Below are 18,550 nucleotides of genomic sequence, written 5' to 3' on the forward strand. Positions count from 1 at the left end.
TTACAGCTTATGACGGAATCTGGACAGGAGTAATAGGGATACTAGTCATTTGAGTCCACCATTGGCAAGCTGGGCTGGGTGTCAGGGCGAGATAGGCCTCCCTGGGCAATGGCACATGAGAGAAGGTGGAATTCTTCTCTGAGGAGCAGGTTGAGCTTCAGGTGTTGGGAAAGCATAGACAGTATTGTTCCAGGGCCAAGGACAGGTCCAGGTACTCCTGGTTGGAGGTCAAGGCCACAGTATGATCCAGGTCTTCTACCAGCAGCTTGAAGGAACCACATGCCAGCCACCCCTCATTATTGTGTATAACTCTCTGTTGCACTTATTGGCTTATCCATCAAATGACTCCTTCAGCAGCTTGAAAACCACCTCCACAGGCACTCCAGGATATGGGAGGCTTCCAGATTGAAGATTTTGCACAGGATCACCCCAAAAGACCAGAAGTCACTCTGGTGGATGTAGCTCTGGTCAAACATGGCCTTAGGGACCATCCACTTCACAGGCAGTCCACTGTTGGTTTTCTTTTTATAGTAACTGATGTGGTGATATCTCTGGCAAGGCTGAAGTCTGAGATCTTCATCATGTTGTCCTTTGTCACCAGCACTTCCCTGGTGCCAGGTCTTGGTGTATGCACTTCTTGGAGGCAAGGTACTTCATGCCTCAGGCTACCTGATAGGCACAGGATACCAGGTCCTTGGAGGAGAGTTGCTCTGCTGCATTGTGGCTGATATTGTAACAGTACTCCAGGTCAGGAGGCCTCTGGGCCTGCAGGTACTCCTGTATGTTGTCTTTGGAGGCCTATTCCATGAGAGTGTACGAAGGACCATCCTGTGTGCAGAACCCAGCAGGTTGATGGTGTCCTTGTGCTGTCCAATCATCTTCATCATCTCCATTTCTGAGATTAGGTTTGACAGGTCTTTCTCTGTTGCATCTGACTTCAACATCTTCACAGAAACTTTAGTCAAATGGTTGGATTTGTCTTTGTCCAGCCCAATGGCTTCCTCCAACACCACCTGCCCAAAGTAGGCCTGTCTTAGGGGTCTGCCTAAACTGCCTACAACCAGCCTGCCTCAAGGCAGTTATGAACTCTAGATTATCCTCAAAAACTTCAAACCACAAGCTAAAAATTCTCTTCACTAGGTCTCTGTCGTAGGTCTAATTTTCTTATCTTTCATTATTTATCTTTTTCCTAATTCTTATTTTCAGTATAGTTTATTTTGCTTCCAGGTGTTTCCCCTGGTTTCTGGATGCTGTTTCATAGGGAAGAATTATCCTGTCATAAAATTATTTCTTGAGCATTCATTATATCTCTCAGTTAAAATGGGTTCTTTTATGGTATTGATTCATTTGAGTTTTCTCAAAATGGGAAGAATTTTCAAAATGGTGTTTTCCTCAAGGTTCAGTGTATGTCTTCGCCTCATCTTTAAGCTTTTTGAAATTCACTTTACAAATTCTTGTCCCTCTTTTTATCTTTTTAAAATAAAATGTTTTATTTTTACTATTTTTTTATTTGAGTATAGTGATATTCAGTGTTACATTGGTTTCAGGTTTTCAATATCTCCATACATTATTCTATGATCACTACAAATATAGCCACCATCTGTCACCATATAACACTATTATAATATCATTGATTATATTCTCTACACTGTCCCAGATCTCTTTTTAAAATCTCTAATTTTTATGTTTTCTGTTATTCCAATTTTCAACCATCATTTTACATGGTTACTTTAATAAAATATGCCTGATTACACACTCTTTGCTGAAAACCATAGCATTTGATTTATAGTAGTCTTCTTCTTCCTCTTTTTTTTTAAATTAACATATAATGCATTATTAGCCCCAGTGGTACAGGTCTGTGAATCGCCAGGTTTACACACTTCACAGCACTCACCACAGCACATACCCTCCCCAATGTTCATAACCCCACCACCCTCTCTCTACCCTCCCCACCCCCCGGCAACTCTCAGTTTGTTTTGTGAGATTAAGAGTCTCCTATGGTTTGTCTCCCTCCTGATCCCATCTTGTTTCATTTACTCTTTTCCTGTCCCCCAAGCACCCACATTGCACCTCCATTTCCTCATATCAGAGAGATCATATGATAGTGACTTTCTCTGGTTGACTTATTTTGCTAAGCATAATACCCTCTAGTTCCATCCATGTCATCGCAAATGGCAAGATTTCATTTCTTTTGATGGCTGCATAGTATTCCATCGTATATATATATACCATTCATTTGTTGATGGACATCTAGGTTCTTTCCATAGTTTGGCTATTGTGGATATTTCTGCTATAAACATTTGGTGCACATGCCCCTTTGTATCATATACTAGTCTTCTTTACCTCCATCAGAAACCCAGGAAGCTTTATTTATTTATTTACTCACATAAACACATGATCCAACACAACGTTTTTTGTTGTTCAAATGTATTATAATGTCTTACCGCTTAACACTATGCTTACTGTTCTCTTTCACTGTCTGACTAAATCCTCATCATCACTATGCCACTTAATGACAAAGAACAATTGAACTCAGAGTTCTCTCCATATCAGAGAATGCAGACTCCACCCTTCTGTTTGTGCAGGTAAAATAAATGTTGATATTGTCTGTCCTGCACATACCCCATCCTGTTCACTGGAATATTCACCATCAAAATATATACAAAATAGGAGGAGTCAAGATGGCGGAGAAGTAGCAAGCTGAGACTGCTTCAGCTAGCCGGAGATTGAAAGACCCCCCCTCGTCGTTAAGTAATTAACTGCTCTTTTGTTGTGTAAAAGTACCCCTCCTCCCCTTGCAATGAAAAGACCCTTCCCCCAGGGTTGAATTCAATGTAACTGCTCTTTTGCCTTGCTTTTAGGGCATGACACTTGACTCCTGTTTGAACAAGATACACTCTCCTAATAGCCAGGGCATGGTCTCGTAGGCAAGGGGGCTGCATGGTCACATAGATAGGATGTCTTTCTGCTGAGTAATAAGGTCAAACTTCCCCTCTTTGTTTCCCCTTCCCGCCTTTCTCTTCGCGCGAGGGGGGTCTTCCAGGGCCAATCCACTAACACCAAGTATGCCTTTTTCAAAAGTTCAAACTGTCCACCAATCAGTTGCGCCCCACCCAAAACTTGTTTGTACCTGTCTATAAAAACCCGGCACCACCCCAGCCGGGTGTGCTCAGCTAGCAGGAGCTGCTGACCACCCGCAGGTGCGCGCTGACCACCCGCAGGCGCCTGCGTAACAATAAAGAACCTCTTGCTGATTGCATCCAGTGGCAGTGTTGGATTCTTGGGTAAGGGGATCCGCGGGTCTTTCATTTGGAGGTCCCACCGAGATCATCGGACTCCTGCCCAAGGATCCAACCGACTCCCACTGGGAGGTAAGCTGGCCAGCATTTAAATTTTAATAACTATGTGTTTTTGTCTCCTGTCTCGTGCTCTTTTTTGTCTCTCGTCTTGTGAGGCCTCTGTTCTGCCTGTTCTGCGGGTAGCAGAATAGGACTGTACAACAGCGCGCGTTGTTGCTCTGTATTCTGTAGGCAGCTTGAGAAGGAGTTGACGAACTCGGACTTCTCCCCTGCCACCCTGGGGGACGCCCCAGGGATCTGTCCGCCACAGAGGAGCCTCGTGGTTCCCCTGGGCTGGTTCTGTCCGCCGCAGAGGAGCCTTTTGGTTCCCCTGGGCTGGTTCTGTCCGCCGCAGAGGAGCCTTTTGGTTCCCCTGGGCTGGTTCTGTCCGCCGCAGAGGAGCCTTTTGGTTCCCCTGGGCTGGTTCTGTCCGCCGCAGAGGAGCCTTTTGGTTCCCCTGGGCTGGTTCTGTCCGCCACAGAGGAGCCTTTTGGTTCCCCTGGGCTGGTTCTGTCCGCCAAAGGGAGACCTCGTGGTTCCCCTGGGCCGGTTGAATTTGTATTTTCGGTTTTGTACCGAAATCGCGCAGCGTCCTTCTTGTTAATTGTTTTGTGTGTCTTGCTTATTGTCCTTGGTGTTTTCTTTGACTCCGAATGGAGGCCAACAATGTATGTCTTCATGCATGTCTCCATGTTATGTCTTTAAATGTGGATATATGTTCCTTGTACTGGTCATGAAGGTTACATTCTGTTTAAGGGGACTCTGGCTTTATTTCTCTCTGTTTCTCCTAATAGATGTGGGGGGCTTCTCCCTCACTCACTTCCCATGTAAATGGCTATTACTGGAGCCAACTGGGGTTGGTCTAACTCGAGACAGAGACTATAAGGAATATTCCCAAGCAGCTGCCGAAACTCTTTTTGTTTTGGGGAAGCTTCCTTGTGTTCTCTGGCCTGACTTGGACTGCCTAACCCCTCCCCCCTTGCTGGTGGGAAAGCATGGCCTCTGCTCCTCTGTTGGGGCTTATGAGCTCTAAAACTGGTAATCTTTTCTCTGCCTCCTGGTAGCACTTTGTTTCTTCTGTTTCCCCCTTATGTGTTTCTGTACCAACGTGTGTGCAGCCTGCATGACTGGCCTCTAGATCATGCACCATGGCTCCTTCTCTTTTCACTGTCAAGGAGCAAGAAGAGCACCCCTGGACCTAACACTCCCCACTCCAGATTTTCCCACGCATGTCTCAGGTAAACATTCAAAGTGGAGTGGGCCCAGGTGGAACGTAAATCAGTATTGGAACTAAGTTAAGTTTGTTGGTTTAATTAAGAAAGACGTGTCTTTTAAGTTAACAACAGTAAATGTGAAACTTCAAAATTTACTGAAGGTCAAATAAGCTTGTGTTATTTGTTAAAATTTGTTAGCAAAGAAATGACGAAACTGATGGTTAATTGTCTATCTCAAAGTTCTAATGGGTAATTGCTGAAGTAGCTTTCAAAGTCTTTGGTAACCTGAAAGTTTTAAAGTTTTGCTTGGATGACAAATGGAATTAAATTGTGGACATCTAGGTCTTAACCAAACAGGATAAAATACTAAGTCATAAATTACTGGATGTAGGTTTGTGCTTTTGACTTCTTACTGCAAAGAAACTAAGAGTATTTAAATCTGCTGGTAAACTTGTTTTCCACTTAACTGATTCATAAATTTGCCACCTGAAGAATTCTGTTGTAACAGTTCACAATTGGTTAATAACTAAAGGTGTTTCTAAGAATACAAAGTTCTGCTTAGTGTAACTAAGACTGATGGAAATAAAAGGAAACTCTGTATGTAGGAAAATAGGAGATATGTAGGAAAGATTTAAGGAATGGGAATACATTTTGATGAAGGTAAAGAAAGATAATTTTGTCCTAAATGAGATGGTTGTTTAGAAGGAAATGGCTTGGGACAAAACCTGAATGCAAAGGAAAGTTGTAGAAGGTTTGTGAAGGGAAATCTTCAGAAAAGGAATTTTATCTATGGTCAAGAAAGGATTAAGATTGAAATGAATGGGTTTTAAAGGTACATTGGTACAAGACTGAAATTCTCTGTTCAAAAGGACAATGTTTTCTTAGATCAATTGATCTGCTGTTAAGAAAATGTAAATGGTTTTTTTCTTTGCCTGCCCAGAAAAACGAGTTTCTATGTTCAGTTTTATCAGGTGTTTAACATCCCTAATTATATTTAGGCATGTGCTTTAAAACTTTCTAAGATTTTAGCAAATGTTGACAAGATTTAAATCGTAAATCTCTTTAACTCAGGCTTTTCCTTGGTATGTGAAGTTGCTCATGAAGTACTACTGAACCAATGATAAACCTTGGGTTACATTTGGGAAAATGCTATAACTATTCTAGAGATTCTATGCACTTCCTAAAGTTTTAATGTTTTGAGAGATCATCGCTTGATATTGTAATTATGGGAATGTTATATGTCACAGAAATTGTAACCTGATTTTCTTGCAGCTAAATTGTAAACTCCTGTGTCTCTTTAGCTCTAACCATATCCATTCTGAGTTTTTGTCATTTATAATTGTTTTAATTCTCTTGTAAAATGAGTTTTATCTTCAAGGAGATTCCTATAAAGGACTTTCAGGACAAATACAGATATTTGATATACTTGAAAATCCTAAAACTGAAATGGGTAAGAATTTCCAAAACTGACTAAAGCCGCATTCACCAGAATTAGTAATATGGGACTAAATGAACTAAAAGATTATAGTGTTATGTCTCTTAATGTTTTGTCTTACTTTAAACATTGCCGGTTCCCTCTAATGTTTGCTCTTCCAGACTAGGGATACTTCCTCCTAGTTATCTGCAACTTATAGAGATGTAAAAGTGCTCATTAGTAAAATGCTCAAAGCATTCAAATTTTCTCTCTATCTGAACCCTCTGAAACCAAAAGGTCTCAGTAAGTATTCATTCTTCCATGGCAATCAGTCATTTGCATAAGTTCAATAAGAATCTGTTCTCCTTGTAACAGAAAAGAATTGGAAACTGGTTATTTTACCAAGGCTTTGACTGGGATGTCATATTTGAAAAGACTCAGATATGACCAGACAGCTTTAAGGAACTAAGGTTGACTTTATGAAACCTGGAGCCATAAAGCCCCTTGGGACTGTTGGCCTGATACCTTGCTTACAGAGTTCCCAGCAGCCCCACCAGGTGAGTAAAGAATGTCACTCCTTGGTAGGTGCAGTCTCGGGAAGAGGAATTCGCCCAAAGGCATTGCAGGCATGCCTCATGGCAAGTACAGGGCTTGGCTTCTGGCCTGGAGAGGCTACTAAAAGTTCAACCTAGAGATTCCTTATACAAAGTTCCAGAAAAGCAGATTCTAAAAGATCTATTGATCACAGTCACTGTTCTTGCTGAGCTTATGTAAATAATTAGGCCAAGTTTGTTAAAACTGGACTTGTTTCACAAGTGAATTAGTTCTGATTTGGCTATCTCTGGAAATGAGGGTTATTTTAGAGAGAAAAAAAATTATGTTTTAGTAACACACATTTATGGATGTTAAATTCTAGATTTGATTGTCTTTAAATATTTGTTTACCTAAGCTAAACAATTTGAGGTAAACTAAAGAAAAGTTGCACAATAGCTTCTTTAGTCAATCTTATTAAAGCCACCATACCACACTCCATAGGATTAACTATGGACTTGTGGAGATAATGGATGACCCCACTTTCTTTATGAGTGGATTGGATGATGCATGGCGGACTCCCCTTATCTCTTGACAAGTTTTCTCACTTGCCAGTGATCCTCTGTAATCAGGATACTGTTAAGGGTGGACCACTCAAAGGTCTTATTGGTTTTACGGTTGGTTTTCTGATGACAGTAATTTTCATAGAAAGAATAAGAAAAGCTAGGTGTGCCATAGTGCTCACTAGCACTTTGCAATTGCCAAAGCCTAAGAATTAACATTTATACTGACTCCAAATATGCTTTCCTGGTACTACATGCCCATGGAGCTATTTGGAAAGAAAGGGGATTGCTATCAAGCCATAACTCCCCAATCCAATATGGGCCGAAGTTCCAAAACCCTCCTCATCGCTATACTAAGGATGGCATATATCAAATCTGGGATACACATCTGTGTCTTACACCCATGATTGGACAGCTCAGTCAGAAGGCAGTTTTATGCTGGGAACAAGAATCATATGAGTGGTACTTGGGCAAATAACACATGATGTCTAGGATGGCTCACTAGAAATGTGTTCCCAAGTAATAGTACTCCAGGCTACTGACCGGTTTGCTACTGATTGGGCAAGGTGACCTGGCATCAGATGGCCAGCTCCAAACGGAACCCACTGGATATGTGGAACCAACCTGCGGCCCTGGCTTCCTCCCGGGTGGATAGGTCACTGTACTTTAGGATTTGCCTGGATCTATGGGCGCATTACTAAAACCATCACCGCTCCAGCTAATCTCCCCAACTTGAAACAAAGATGGACACAATCTGTTTTTAGATAAGCTACCTAGCTGATCTCCGGCTAGCTGAAGCAGTCTCAGCTTGCTACTTCTCCGCCATCTTGACTCCTCCCCACAATCTGTTTTTAAATGGTATGATTACTTAGTATCCATCTTTGTTCCATCTGCTGGACTAGAGGATGTCATGTGGCATGTAGAAGCCCTTAATAAATATACTACAAAGGCACTCAATGACTCACTGAACAGCATCTCCCTACTTAATACTGAAGTGTCACAAATACGCAAGGCAGTCTTACAAAATAGGATGGCCTTAGATGTCCTGACAGCAGCACAGGGTGGCACATGTGCAATCATCAAAACAGAATGTTGTGTGTACATCCCAGACTATCACAAAAATATCACAGGACTAATAAAGGATATGTATGCCCAGATTAAGGCTCTACAAGGTCCCTCTCTCTCTCTCTTTTTAGTGATTGGTTAAGTTCCTGGCTTGGAGGAGGGCTATGGTCAAATCTCCTTTTCGGGCTTCTTATTCTTATCGCCTTATTAATCCTAATATGTTGCTTTGTTCCATGTTTCTCTACTTGGTGCCGAGACTCCAAGTTACAATGACTACACCACGGCAGACGATCCTTCTCGCGCACTAGGACGCCTATTCACTGTCAGCACTGGATTCAGCTGCCTCCACCTTTGTAACTCCCTTATACGTTCCTACCCTGATCAATATTGACCCCAGTAGGTAGGGACAGCTCTACGCCCCTATTCAGCACGAAGAAGTTATAGAAGATGAGACCTTCCACCTTCAACCCCCTTAAAGATTTCAGGGTCAAGATTGTTCAGGGGGAAATGAAGGAGCAGGAGGCTGGCTGAGGAGAAAGCAAAAGCTGGCGCCTTGCACCCCACTTAGTGCAAGAAAAGGACAAATGGATATAAGATTCTATCCATGATCAAGAAAAAGGGGGGAATGAAAGACCCCCCCTCGTCGTTAAGTAATTAACTGCTCTTTTGTTGTGTAAAAGTACCCCTCCTCCCCTTGCAATGAAAAGACCCTTCCCCCAGGGTTGAATTCAATGTAACTGCTCTTTTGCCTTGCTTTTAGGGCATGACACTTGACTCCTGTTTGAACAAGATACACTCTCCTAATAGCCAGGGCATGGTCTCGTAGGCAAGGGGGCTGCATGGTCACATAGATAGGATGTCTTTCTGCTGAGTAATAAGGTTAAACTTCCCCTCTTTGTTTCCCCTTCCCGCCTTTCTCTTCGCGCGAGGGGGGTCTTCCAGGGCCAATCCACTAACACCAAGTATGCCTTTTTCAAAAGTTCAAACTGTCCACCAATCAGTTGCGCCCCACCCAAAACTTGTTTGTACCTGTCTATAAAAACCCGGCACCACCCCAGCCGGGTGTGCTCAGCTAGCAGGAGCTGCTGACCACCCGCAGGTGCGCGCTGACCACCCGCAGGCGCCTGCGTAACAATAAAGAACCTCTTGCTGATTGCATCCAGTGGCAGTGTTGGATTCTTGGGTAAGGGGATCCGCGGGTCTTTCAAGATCAGCTAGATAGCTTATCTAAAGATTGCAAACACCTGAAAATCCATCGGCAGACCGAAGAGAAGAAGAACAGCAATTCTGGAAACAGAAAAACAACCACTTTCTGAAAGGTAGGACCGACGGAGAAGTGAATCCAAAGCGACGGGAAGATAGACCCCGGGGGGAGGGGCCGGCTCCCGGCAAGCAGCAGAGCAACCGCGCACAAAATCAGGACTTTTAAAAGTCTGTTCCGCTGAGGGACATCGCTCCAGAGGCTAAACCGGGGTGAAGCCCACGCGGGGTCAACGTGGCCTCAGGTCCCGCAGGGTCACAGAAGGATCGGGGGAGTCTGAGTGTCGCAGAGCTTGCGGGTATTGGAACGGGAAAGCCGGCTACAGAGACAGAGCCGACAGTAAGCTCACAGCTCGGTGTTACCTTGACCGATCACAGGCTCGGTGAGCTCGGAGCGCGGCCGGAGGTCAGGCAGACGGGAATAACTGGGCGCTGTTCTCTGAGGGCACACTGAGGAGTGGGGCCCTGGGCTCTCGGCTCCTCCGGGCCGGAGACCAGGAGGCCGCCATTTGTGTTCCCGTCCTCCGGAACTCTACGGAAAGCGCTCAGGGAACAAAAGCTCCTGAAAGCAAACCCGAGCGGATTACTCACCGCGGCCCCGGGTAAGGGAGGTGTAATTCCGCCTGGGGCAAAGACACTTGAGAATCACTACAACAGGCCCCTCCCCCAGAAGATCAACAAGAAATCCAGCCGAGACCAAGTTCACCTACCAAGGAGTGCGGTTTCAATACCAAGGAGAGCAGCAGAATTCCAGAGGAGGAGAAAGCCAAGCACGGAACTCATGGCTTTTTTCCTGTGATTTTTTTTTAGTCTTGCAGTTAATTTAATTTTTTCTTTTTCATTTTTTTTTTTTCTTTTTCTTCTCGCCTTCGGGTAAATTTTTTTTTTTTTTTAACGGTTACCTTTTTCTTTTTTAACGATTTTTTACTAGTTTATCTAATATATATATTTTTTCTTTTTTACATTTTTCTCAGGTGTTTTCTTTTTTTAAAAAAATTTTTTTTTCTTTTCTTTTTTTTTCCTTCTTTCTTTTTGAACCTCTTTTTATCCCCTTTCTCCCCACTCACGATTTTGGATATCTTCTAATTTAGTTAAAGCATATTTTCCTGGGGTTGTTGCCACCCTTTTAGTATTTTACTTGCCCCTTTATTTACTCTTATCTGGCCAAAATGACAAGACGTAAAAATTCAACGCCAAAAAAAGAACAAGAGGCAGTACCGAAGGCTAGGGACCTAATCAATACAGACATCGGTAATATGTCAGATCTAGAGTTCAGAATGACAATTCTCAAGGTTCTAGCCGGGCTCGAAAAAGGCATGGAAGATATTAGAGAAACCCTCTCGAGAGATATAAAAGCCCTTTCTGGAGAAATAAAAGAACTAAAATCTAACCAAGTTGAAATAAAAAAAGCTATTAATGAGGTGCAATCAAAAATGGAGGCTCTAACTGCTAGGATAAATGAGGCAGAAGAAAGAATTAGTGATATAGAAGACCAAATGACAGAGAATAAAGAAGCTGAGCAAAAGAGGGACAAACAGCTACTGGACCACGAGGGGAGAATTCGAGAATTAAGTGACACCATAAGACGAAACAACATTAGAATAATTGGGATTCCAGAAGAAGAAGAAAGAGAGAGGGGAGCAGAAGGTATACTGGAGAGAATTATTGGGGAGAATTTCCCCAATATGGCAAAGGGAACGAGCATCAAAATTCAGGAGGTTCAGAGAACGCCCCTCAAAATCAATAAGAATAGGCCCACACCCCGTCACCTAATAGTAAAATTTACAAGTCTCAGTGACAAAGAGAAAATCCTGAAAGCAGCCCGGGAAAAGAAGTCTGTAACATACAATGGTAAAAATATTAGATTGGCAGCTGACTTATCCACAGAGACCTGGCAGGCCAGAAAGAGCTGGCATGATATTTTTAGAGCACTAAACGAGAAAAACATGCAGCCCAGAATACTATATCCAACTAGGCTATCATTGAAAATAGAAGGAGAGATTAAAAGCTTCCAGGACAAACAACAACTGAAAGAATTTGCAACCCTAAAGATACAAACGTAGTGATCCAAAGGGGCACGTGCACCCGAATGTTTATAAGATTTTATTTATTTATCAGAGATTGTGGGCGAGAGAGCAAGCACAGGCAGACAGAATGGCAGGCAGAGGCAGAGGGAGAAGCAGGCTCCCGGCCGAGCAAGGAGCCCAATGTGGGACTCGATCCCAGGATGCTGGGATCATGACCTGAGCCAAAGGCAGCTGCTTAACCAACTGAGCCGCCCTGGCATCCCTTTTGATGAAAATTTAATCTGTATAAACAATATATTTGCTGTAATGCGTGGTTCATGAAAAACATCTTATTTAATTATAAGCAACAACAGTATTAGAAATTAAGTAAATGGGTCTATAATATTTAAAGTTTTAACACATAATTCCAGTGCTTTGCCTTATTTTCTCAAATCCCTTTACCACTTTCACTGACAGAGTCAAATGTACTTTTTCTACTAGTAGCCAGCTCTTTGTCTTTTGTCAGAAAGATGCCCTTGTGAATTATTTATAATAGAGATATTAGCAATAATAATAATAATAATAATAAATAGCAATGAAAATGTTAAAAAAAAGTTTTCTTAACTAATTAGGGTTCTTAGACATCAAATAGAGGAACTACCTCTGGCAAGCAAATTAATCTGCAAGACATTCCCAGAATTTACAAGTCAGTCAGATACAGGGTTGTCCGTAGACTGAAAGGTGAAGCAAAAGGACTAGGTTTGGAAAATAGGTAAGGACAGTGAAAAAAATGATCAAAGTTTTGGGCAAAATAAATTCTTAAGTGTCCTTTCAATGGAGTCCTGGGCATTATGTAGCAGAAACTCTGGAGATTATCTCAATTCATTGGAGTCACCCTGTTTACTAGCTTGCTATTGACAAAGTTATTTACAAACTGTAGAGCAAGAGGTTATAATGTAGAAAACTGATGGTAATGCACAAGATTCTTGTTAACAATAATGCAAGTTAGTGATATTTCATTAGAAAACATAAATTCTATAACCCAAATTATGGGCCCAGAGCACTTCTGCTGCACAACTCTGCTTATATCCCAAATAACCATGTGAACTAGTTTTAATATCTGCTTCTTATTAATTTTTGAATAAAAATTCTTGACACAAGTATTTTATAATTGTGTGATAATCATGCATTTAATTTCTTGGAGAACAAAACACACTTTAGCGTAACTAGGTTCGTTCACAGAACCAGCCTTGATAACACACTTCTATATGTTAGAAATGATATAATAAATGTAGAATATTGGGCACTCGTTTGGTATTCTTTGCCATGTTTTGCACTATCTAAAAAGAGATCAGTGAACTTGGACTGGAGTTAGTAGACATGGAAGAAAATAAAATATTACAGAGAGGAATACTCTGTGGTCCACAACCTAAATGGGCTGGGATTCCCATCATTTGGATCCCTGTAGCTTTACAAAAGTCAATTAAATTTTTGTATCTCCTATTAAAGTTGATTCCCCAGTACTTTTTCAAACATCTCTTGTAAAGTATTGTTTCCCAGAAAAAAAGGGATTTTGCACATGTATCTGCCTTTGTCTCTGGTCATGATCTCAGTCAGGATCCTGGGATCGAGCTCCATATCGGGCTTTTTGCTCATTAGGGAGTATACTTCTCAGTCTCTCTCTGCCGCTACCTCCCCCTGCCCCACTCATGCTCTCTCTCTCTCTCAAATAAATAAATACAATCTTTAATTTTTTAATTAAAAATAAGATAAATAAAATAAAATAAAAAGTCTGGTCTTACTGCCCCATTTAGCTCTTTTTTTCTTTTTGAGTTGTATTTAAAGCAGCATGAGAGAACATGAGGCTCTCAAACTTAAAAAAAAAAAAGGAAAAAATTGAGTTTTGTTAGGATTTAAGATCTTGTCTGCTAGAAAAAACGTTGGCTTTGTTAACATGTGAAAATTAACAAAAGAGAATAAGATAGAATTCTAATAATTTTTGTAGAAATTTAAAATTTCCTCCAACACAATGACATACAGACCCATTAAGTAAATTCATTCCAATGTCCGAAACCAACCTTTTCTAATACTAATGCATCTGTGTAAACAGAGTCAACCCAAGGAATAAATAAATATTATTATTTTTTTCCTGTCTCTTCCACAGTCACATCTGGGTATATTGGTAGCAAGCCAATTATCTATCTTATAAGACATGATATCATAAGGAAGGGTATTCTGTCCATTTGGAACAACTGAAAATCATTGTAATTTTATCTTGGTGCAGTAACTTGATATGGCACAGTGTGGGTTATGAATATATTTTATTTATTTTTTTACTGGGAAGAAGAGATTATAGAGATATTGGTTATCCAAGAGAGACTGACAGGTGTTGATAGTTGCCAGGTCAATATCCATTTACTTTTTCCTTGAATCTCAGAAAGCACTGAGGGATTGACAACAAGGAAACTTAAAACAACATCAAATATTTTATTGTCTCTTTTCTATTTATATTGTAACCACATGACAAAGTATCAGTCGTACAAGATATCATTCTCTTTACCTCTATCTTTCTGCCAGAAATGTGGGCTTAATAGTGAGAACTCCAACAGCAATTTTTGCAACTGTGAATAAAAAGCCATAAAAACCTCTAAGATAGTTCACTTCACTTTCTTAAGACGCTGAACCAACACCAGAAAACACTCTCTGTAGTCTTCTTGTTAAATGAAAAAATATGGTTAAACCACTTTTGAAAGTCTACTACATACAGCAAAATGTAAATCTTAATTGAAATATGTCCTCTTAGCTGTGCTTAAGCAACTGAGTCCTGAGCTTTTCAGGTTTTCAGTCTGAAAGAGTACACCTCTGGTGCTCTGAAAGGGAAGAGAAAGGACACCCTGTTCTCCATATAAATTAAAGAAGAGAAATCTGTGCATTTAAGTGGGCCATATAAAATTTATCAAGCAATTATCTCCTAACTCCTTCCTATCCAAATTACCTGATATGCTCTCCCTACTCCTTTATTCCACATTACTGCCTTTTCCAGGATTCTGTATCACATCACAACATGTCTTCTGTTATTTCCTTCTTGCAAGCTAGTTTTGTTTTCTCCATCTAAAAAAATCAACAATCATTGTGTATTTCAATTCCCATTTTCCTCAAATGCATTGATTCTTCTTATCTATTACTCTTTTCTCATACTCAGTGTCTTTGTCTTTATGGGGTTTGTACTTTGCTTTTCCCCATCCTTTACTGCCATTATATAATCAAATCTAATAACTTCTTAGAGAAAGTTAAAAATTCCTGCATAGCCACACGTGAACACAAAGTCACTGATTTTTAGCAAACCTATAAGATAGTCAGACATCCATTCAATTTGTTTTTTTTTTAAGATTTTATTTATTTATTTGACAGAGAGAGATGACAAGCAGGCAGAGAGGCAGGCAGAGAGAGAGGAGGAAGCAGGCTCCCTGCTGAGTAGAGAGCCTGACTTGGGGCTCGGTCCCAGGACCCTGGGATCATGACCTGAGCCGAAGACAGTGGCTTAACCCACTGAGCCACCCAGGCGTCCCTCCATTCAATTTCTTAACTGAGTCTCAAATGCATCCTGAGTTCTAACCTAAACCTAAGTTCTACTTCTTACACGTTGTTCTATGACCAAATCCTTTCAGTTCAGTATTTTGTAACATTTAAATATTAATCAATTGATGCTTTGTCTGTGTATTTCTATGATAATAATTTGAATACTGTAGATTTATTGTTATATTTATAGATTTATAATCAAAGTTTCATCAGTTGAAGTTTTGGAAATTTCAGATATAATGATTAACCTAAAATGATACTGCCTCAAATCCCTCTGATATCAAGGCCCAACACTTGATTATAGCCAAACCTGTGGTGGATAGTTCCATGGGAAATTGCAGTTACTTAACACTGATAGCATCTCATGTTCTCTCTCTCATTTTAGAATGTCTCCAACACAACCCAAAAGTGTAGGAGAGTTAATGTCCTCTGAGGACAGCTCTCAGTGAAGTGGAAATAAGAGCCATAGATAAAATTGTCAGTTTTCAGGTCTTCATGAGGACAACTTAAAGAAGTTTCTCAGGACCTTTCAGTAAAAGCAAGCCTTCATTTTCTATCCACAACAATTATATCAACAATGTACCTCTTTGACAAAGTTGCTTCTTCACTGTATCACTTTCCCATTCTTTTCTACCTTGGATAATCTCCCAGATAAACTAACAGTACTCAAATCCTTTGTCCTACTCTTTGCTCTCAGGATAAATGGAGCCAAAAGACTTAGATTAATATCAAGTTCTGAATGGGATCTCAGAGCTATTTCTGTCCAGATTTTCATAAACATAGGGACCTTTGAATTATCAGGCTATAAATAAGTTCTAAATGGAGGGGGCAAAAGCAAAAAGTAGAAATTTTTATGTTTGATTTTTAATCATGATTAAAAATAATGTTAGTACATTATAAAAGTGTGGATCTTTGTAAAACAATGTCATAATGTAAGAAATAGGTTGCATAGTCCTTTTGAGAATATTAAACCAAGTGTTCAGGTGCCATCTAATTTCTTGTTTAATCCAGAACTTTGGTGTGCATTACCTTGAGGAATAGAATTTTGAAGTCCAGACAGACTAACAGAAAACTGACCCAAATGTGTGTGTTTATATTTCTGCTTTTGTTGTAAAAATCAAAGTGTGATTGCTGGTTTAAAATGGTAGAACTAATAATGTTCATGGACTCTATTATAAATTTTCTAATTGTATGGGAAGAATCCAAGAAACATATAATTAATTGATTTGCAAATCCTCAAAGAGCTACAGGATCAGGTAGTGGTATGTTCTGATTCAACAGCATCATAATGCAGCATTTTATATGTGTGGCTAATGGATATTTTCATGAATGTTTGCTAGCTAGTCAACCAATACAGAGAAATATTAGGTAGGGTAATTACTCACAGTTGTGTTTAATAAAATGAGAGAAAATGATCAAATGACACTAATAATAATAATCCTATAGCAGGCTAAATAATTCAATGATAATTACAAGTATTAATCTACCTTTCTTCCCTGATTATGACTCTTCTCTCCTTTATCCTAATGGGAGTAGCAGATTGTCTGCTATGAATTGTGAAAACCCAGCAGTGACTTTGGCAGTGAAGGCCTCCCATCAATTTTGATAGGTTAAAATGATTCTGGATGGTCTTGAGCAAATGTGTCAATTTTTTTTTCTGTGTGTGTCAAAAAAGAAAGAAGCAATAGTAAATTCTTGCTGTTATTCCATGGAGCCAATAAAATCATACTGCCAACAAGAGGCTGTTGACACCGTAAGTGTGGTTAACTGTCTTGAAATACTAGACCTCGAAATAAAATTCCAATATTTCACATAACCTCTTTTTTTTTTAAAGAAAAAAAAACAAAACAAAACAAAACAACTATACTGCTTACATTTAGGGCCCTGCTGTTGTGTAACTATTTTTGAACATGTCTACTGTAAGTGTATATATATATTTTTTTTTCCTGTGCAATAAATTCATTTAGAGATAAATTTGGATTGCAAATTATTTGGGGGGAGGCATGGTATTTGTGGCTAGTCTTACAAGTAAAAAGGACTAAAAGAAAGAAGAAAAACTTTTTTTATTACAGCATATTTACATCTGTCCAAAGTACTTATTTACTATCATACTGACTAATGTATAATACTGTACACAAAGAAAGAAGTTAAATGAGTTATAATTCAGTCGAAGTATAGCTGGCCATTTTAAAACTTACCACTGAATCTTTCTGGTATGAAATGTGATATCTGGCAATCTGGTCCAGTTCATTACATCAGGTCATTTGTACGTTCTTATTACCATTTTGATAGCATAGCACATTTTATAACCCAGACATTTTACAATGGAACTATGATGCATGTATTTTCAAAAGTATAGACATACATGAAGCTATGAGGTCAAAAAAGATGAATGTCCGTAGTACCATATAGACTCAACAAATAAAAGTGTCCAAGGCTCTGAGTGAGATTTATGAATATTGTATAAGATTAGGCCAACATGTGGTTTTGATATAAATCATCTGTTCTTAAATTAGAATTACAATCGTTGAGTACAGTGCTGAAAATGGCAGATAGATTTTAGCTATCTTTGCTCAGTAGGGAAAATGGAAAAATGTTTAGTTTGGTCAGATTTTCACTTAACTTCTGAAAAATCTTACGTTTGAGAGAACCCTTCTGAAATAAGAATCCTTAAAGACATAACCCCTTTGGCACAAGTTTTCAAGAAACTTGTTGGATGTTGTAGACAATTATATGGCACACATACTGTTCTAGATGTTTCATGCCAATAATATGTAAGCCATACCAAGGCTACATATACATATAGAGATGTTCCTCAGCTTACAAGGGGGCTATGTACAGAGACACACATAAAAAAATTGAAAATGCATTTAATACCCCTAAATTATCAAATATCATAGCTTACCTTAAGCTTATTTAAACATACTCAGAGCACTTACATTTGCCTGCATTTGGGCAAAATCATCTTAAGCAAAGCCTATTTTATAACAAAGTATCAAATATCACATGCAATTTATTAAATATTACACTAAAAAAAGAAGAATGGTTATATATAGAATGCTTGTAAGAATATCAGGTGTTCACCCCTGCAATCTTCTAGCTTACTGGGAGCTGTGGCTCACTGCCGCTGCCCAGCATCACAAGATGGCACCATACCACATGTCACTGGCCCTTTTTATAAAGACCCAAATTCAAAATTCAAAGTACAGTTTCTACTGAATCACTTTCACTTTCACATCATTGCCAAATATATCGTAAGTTGAATCATTGTAAATCAGGAGCCATCTTATTTGAAAGTTAAATCACAGTCACCCATATACACACAAAAAAAGGCCTTCATGTAGGGCCATCTATGGATCTCTAAACAACATAGCATGACATATCAACAGCAAAAAATGGATGTGAAGGGGACAATTGCTTTGTGTCAGTACTCTGAGCAGTAACATACATGGCCTTACTCACCTAGCAGAACTCCAGAGCTAGCTGATGGCAAGGAATTTTACAAATGTTTGCTGAACAGCTTAAGCACTATTCTTTTTAAATTAGTGTGCATATCTGTTTTCTAAAGATATGTTAATTT

General features: G+C 39.7%; 1 long non-coding RNA gene across 1 annotated transcript in view; it reads left to right on the forward strand.

The window, feature by feature from the left end:
• The first annotated feature begins 2,937 nt into the window (after positions 1-2,937).
• The window catches only part of LOC309872437, a 384,093-nt gene continuing 368,480 nt past the window's right edge, over positions 2,938-18,550 (forward strand). Inside the window, exons 1-3 of the long non-coding RNA XR_014315867.1 lie at positions 2,938-3,371; positions 4,514-4,576; positions 8,645-9,308. This is a non-coding gene — a long non-coding RNA (uncharacterized lncRNA). The remainder of the gene's footprint in view (positions 3,372-4,513; positions 4,577-8,644; positions 9,309-18,550) is intronic.

The sequence above is a fragment of the Mustela nivalis genome (assembly GCF_964662115.1).
Source record: "Mustela nivalis genome assembly, chromosome: 8".
Classification (NCBI taxonomy): Eukaryota; Metazoa; Chordata; class Mammalia; order Carnivora; family Mustelidae; genus Mustela; species Mustela nivalis.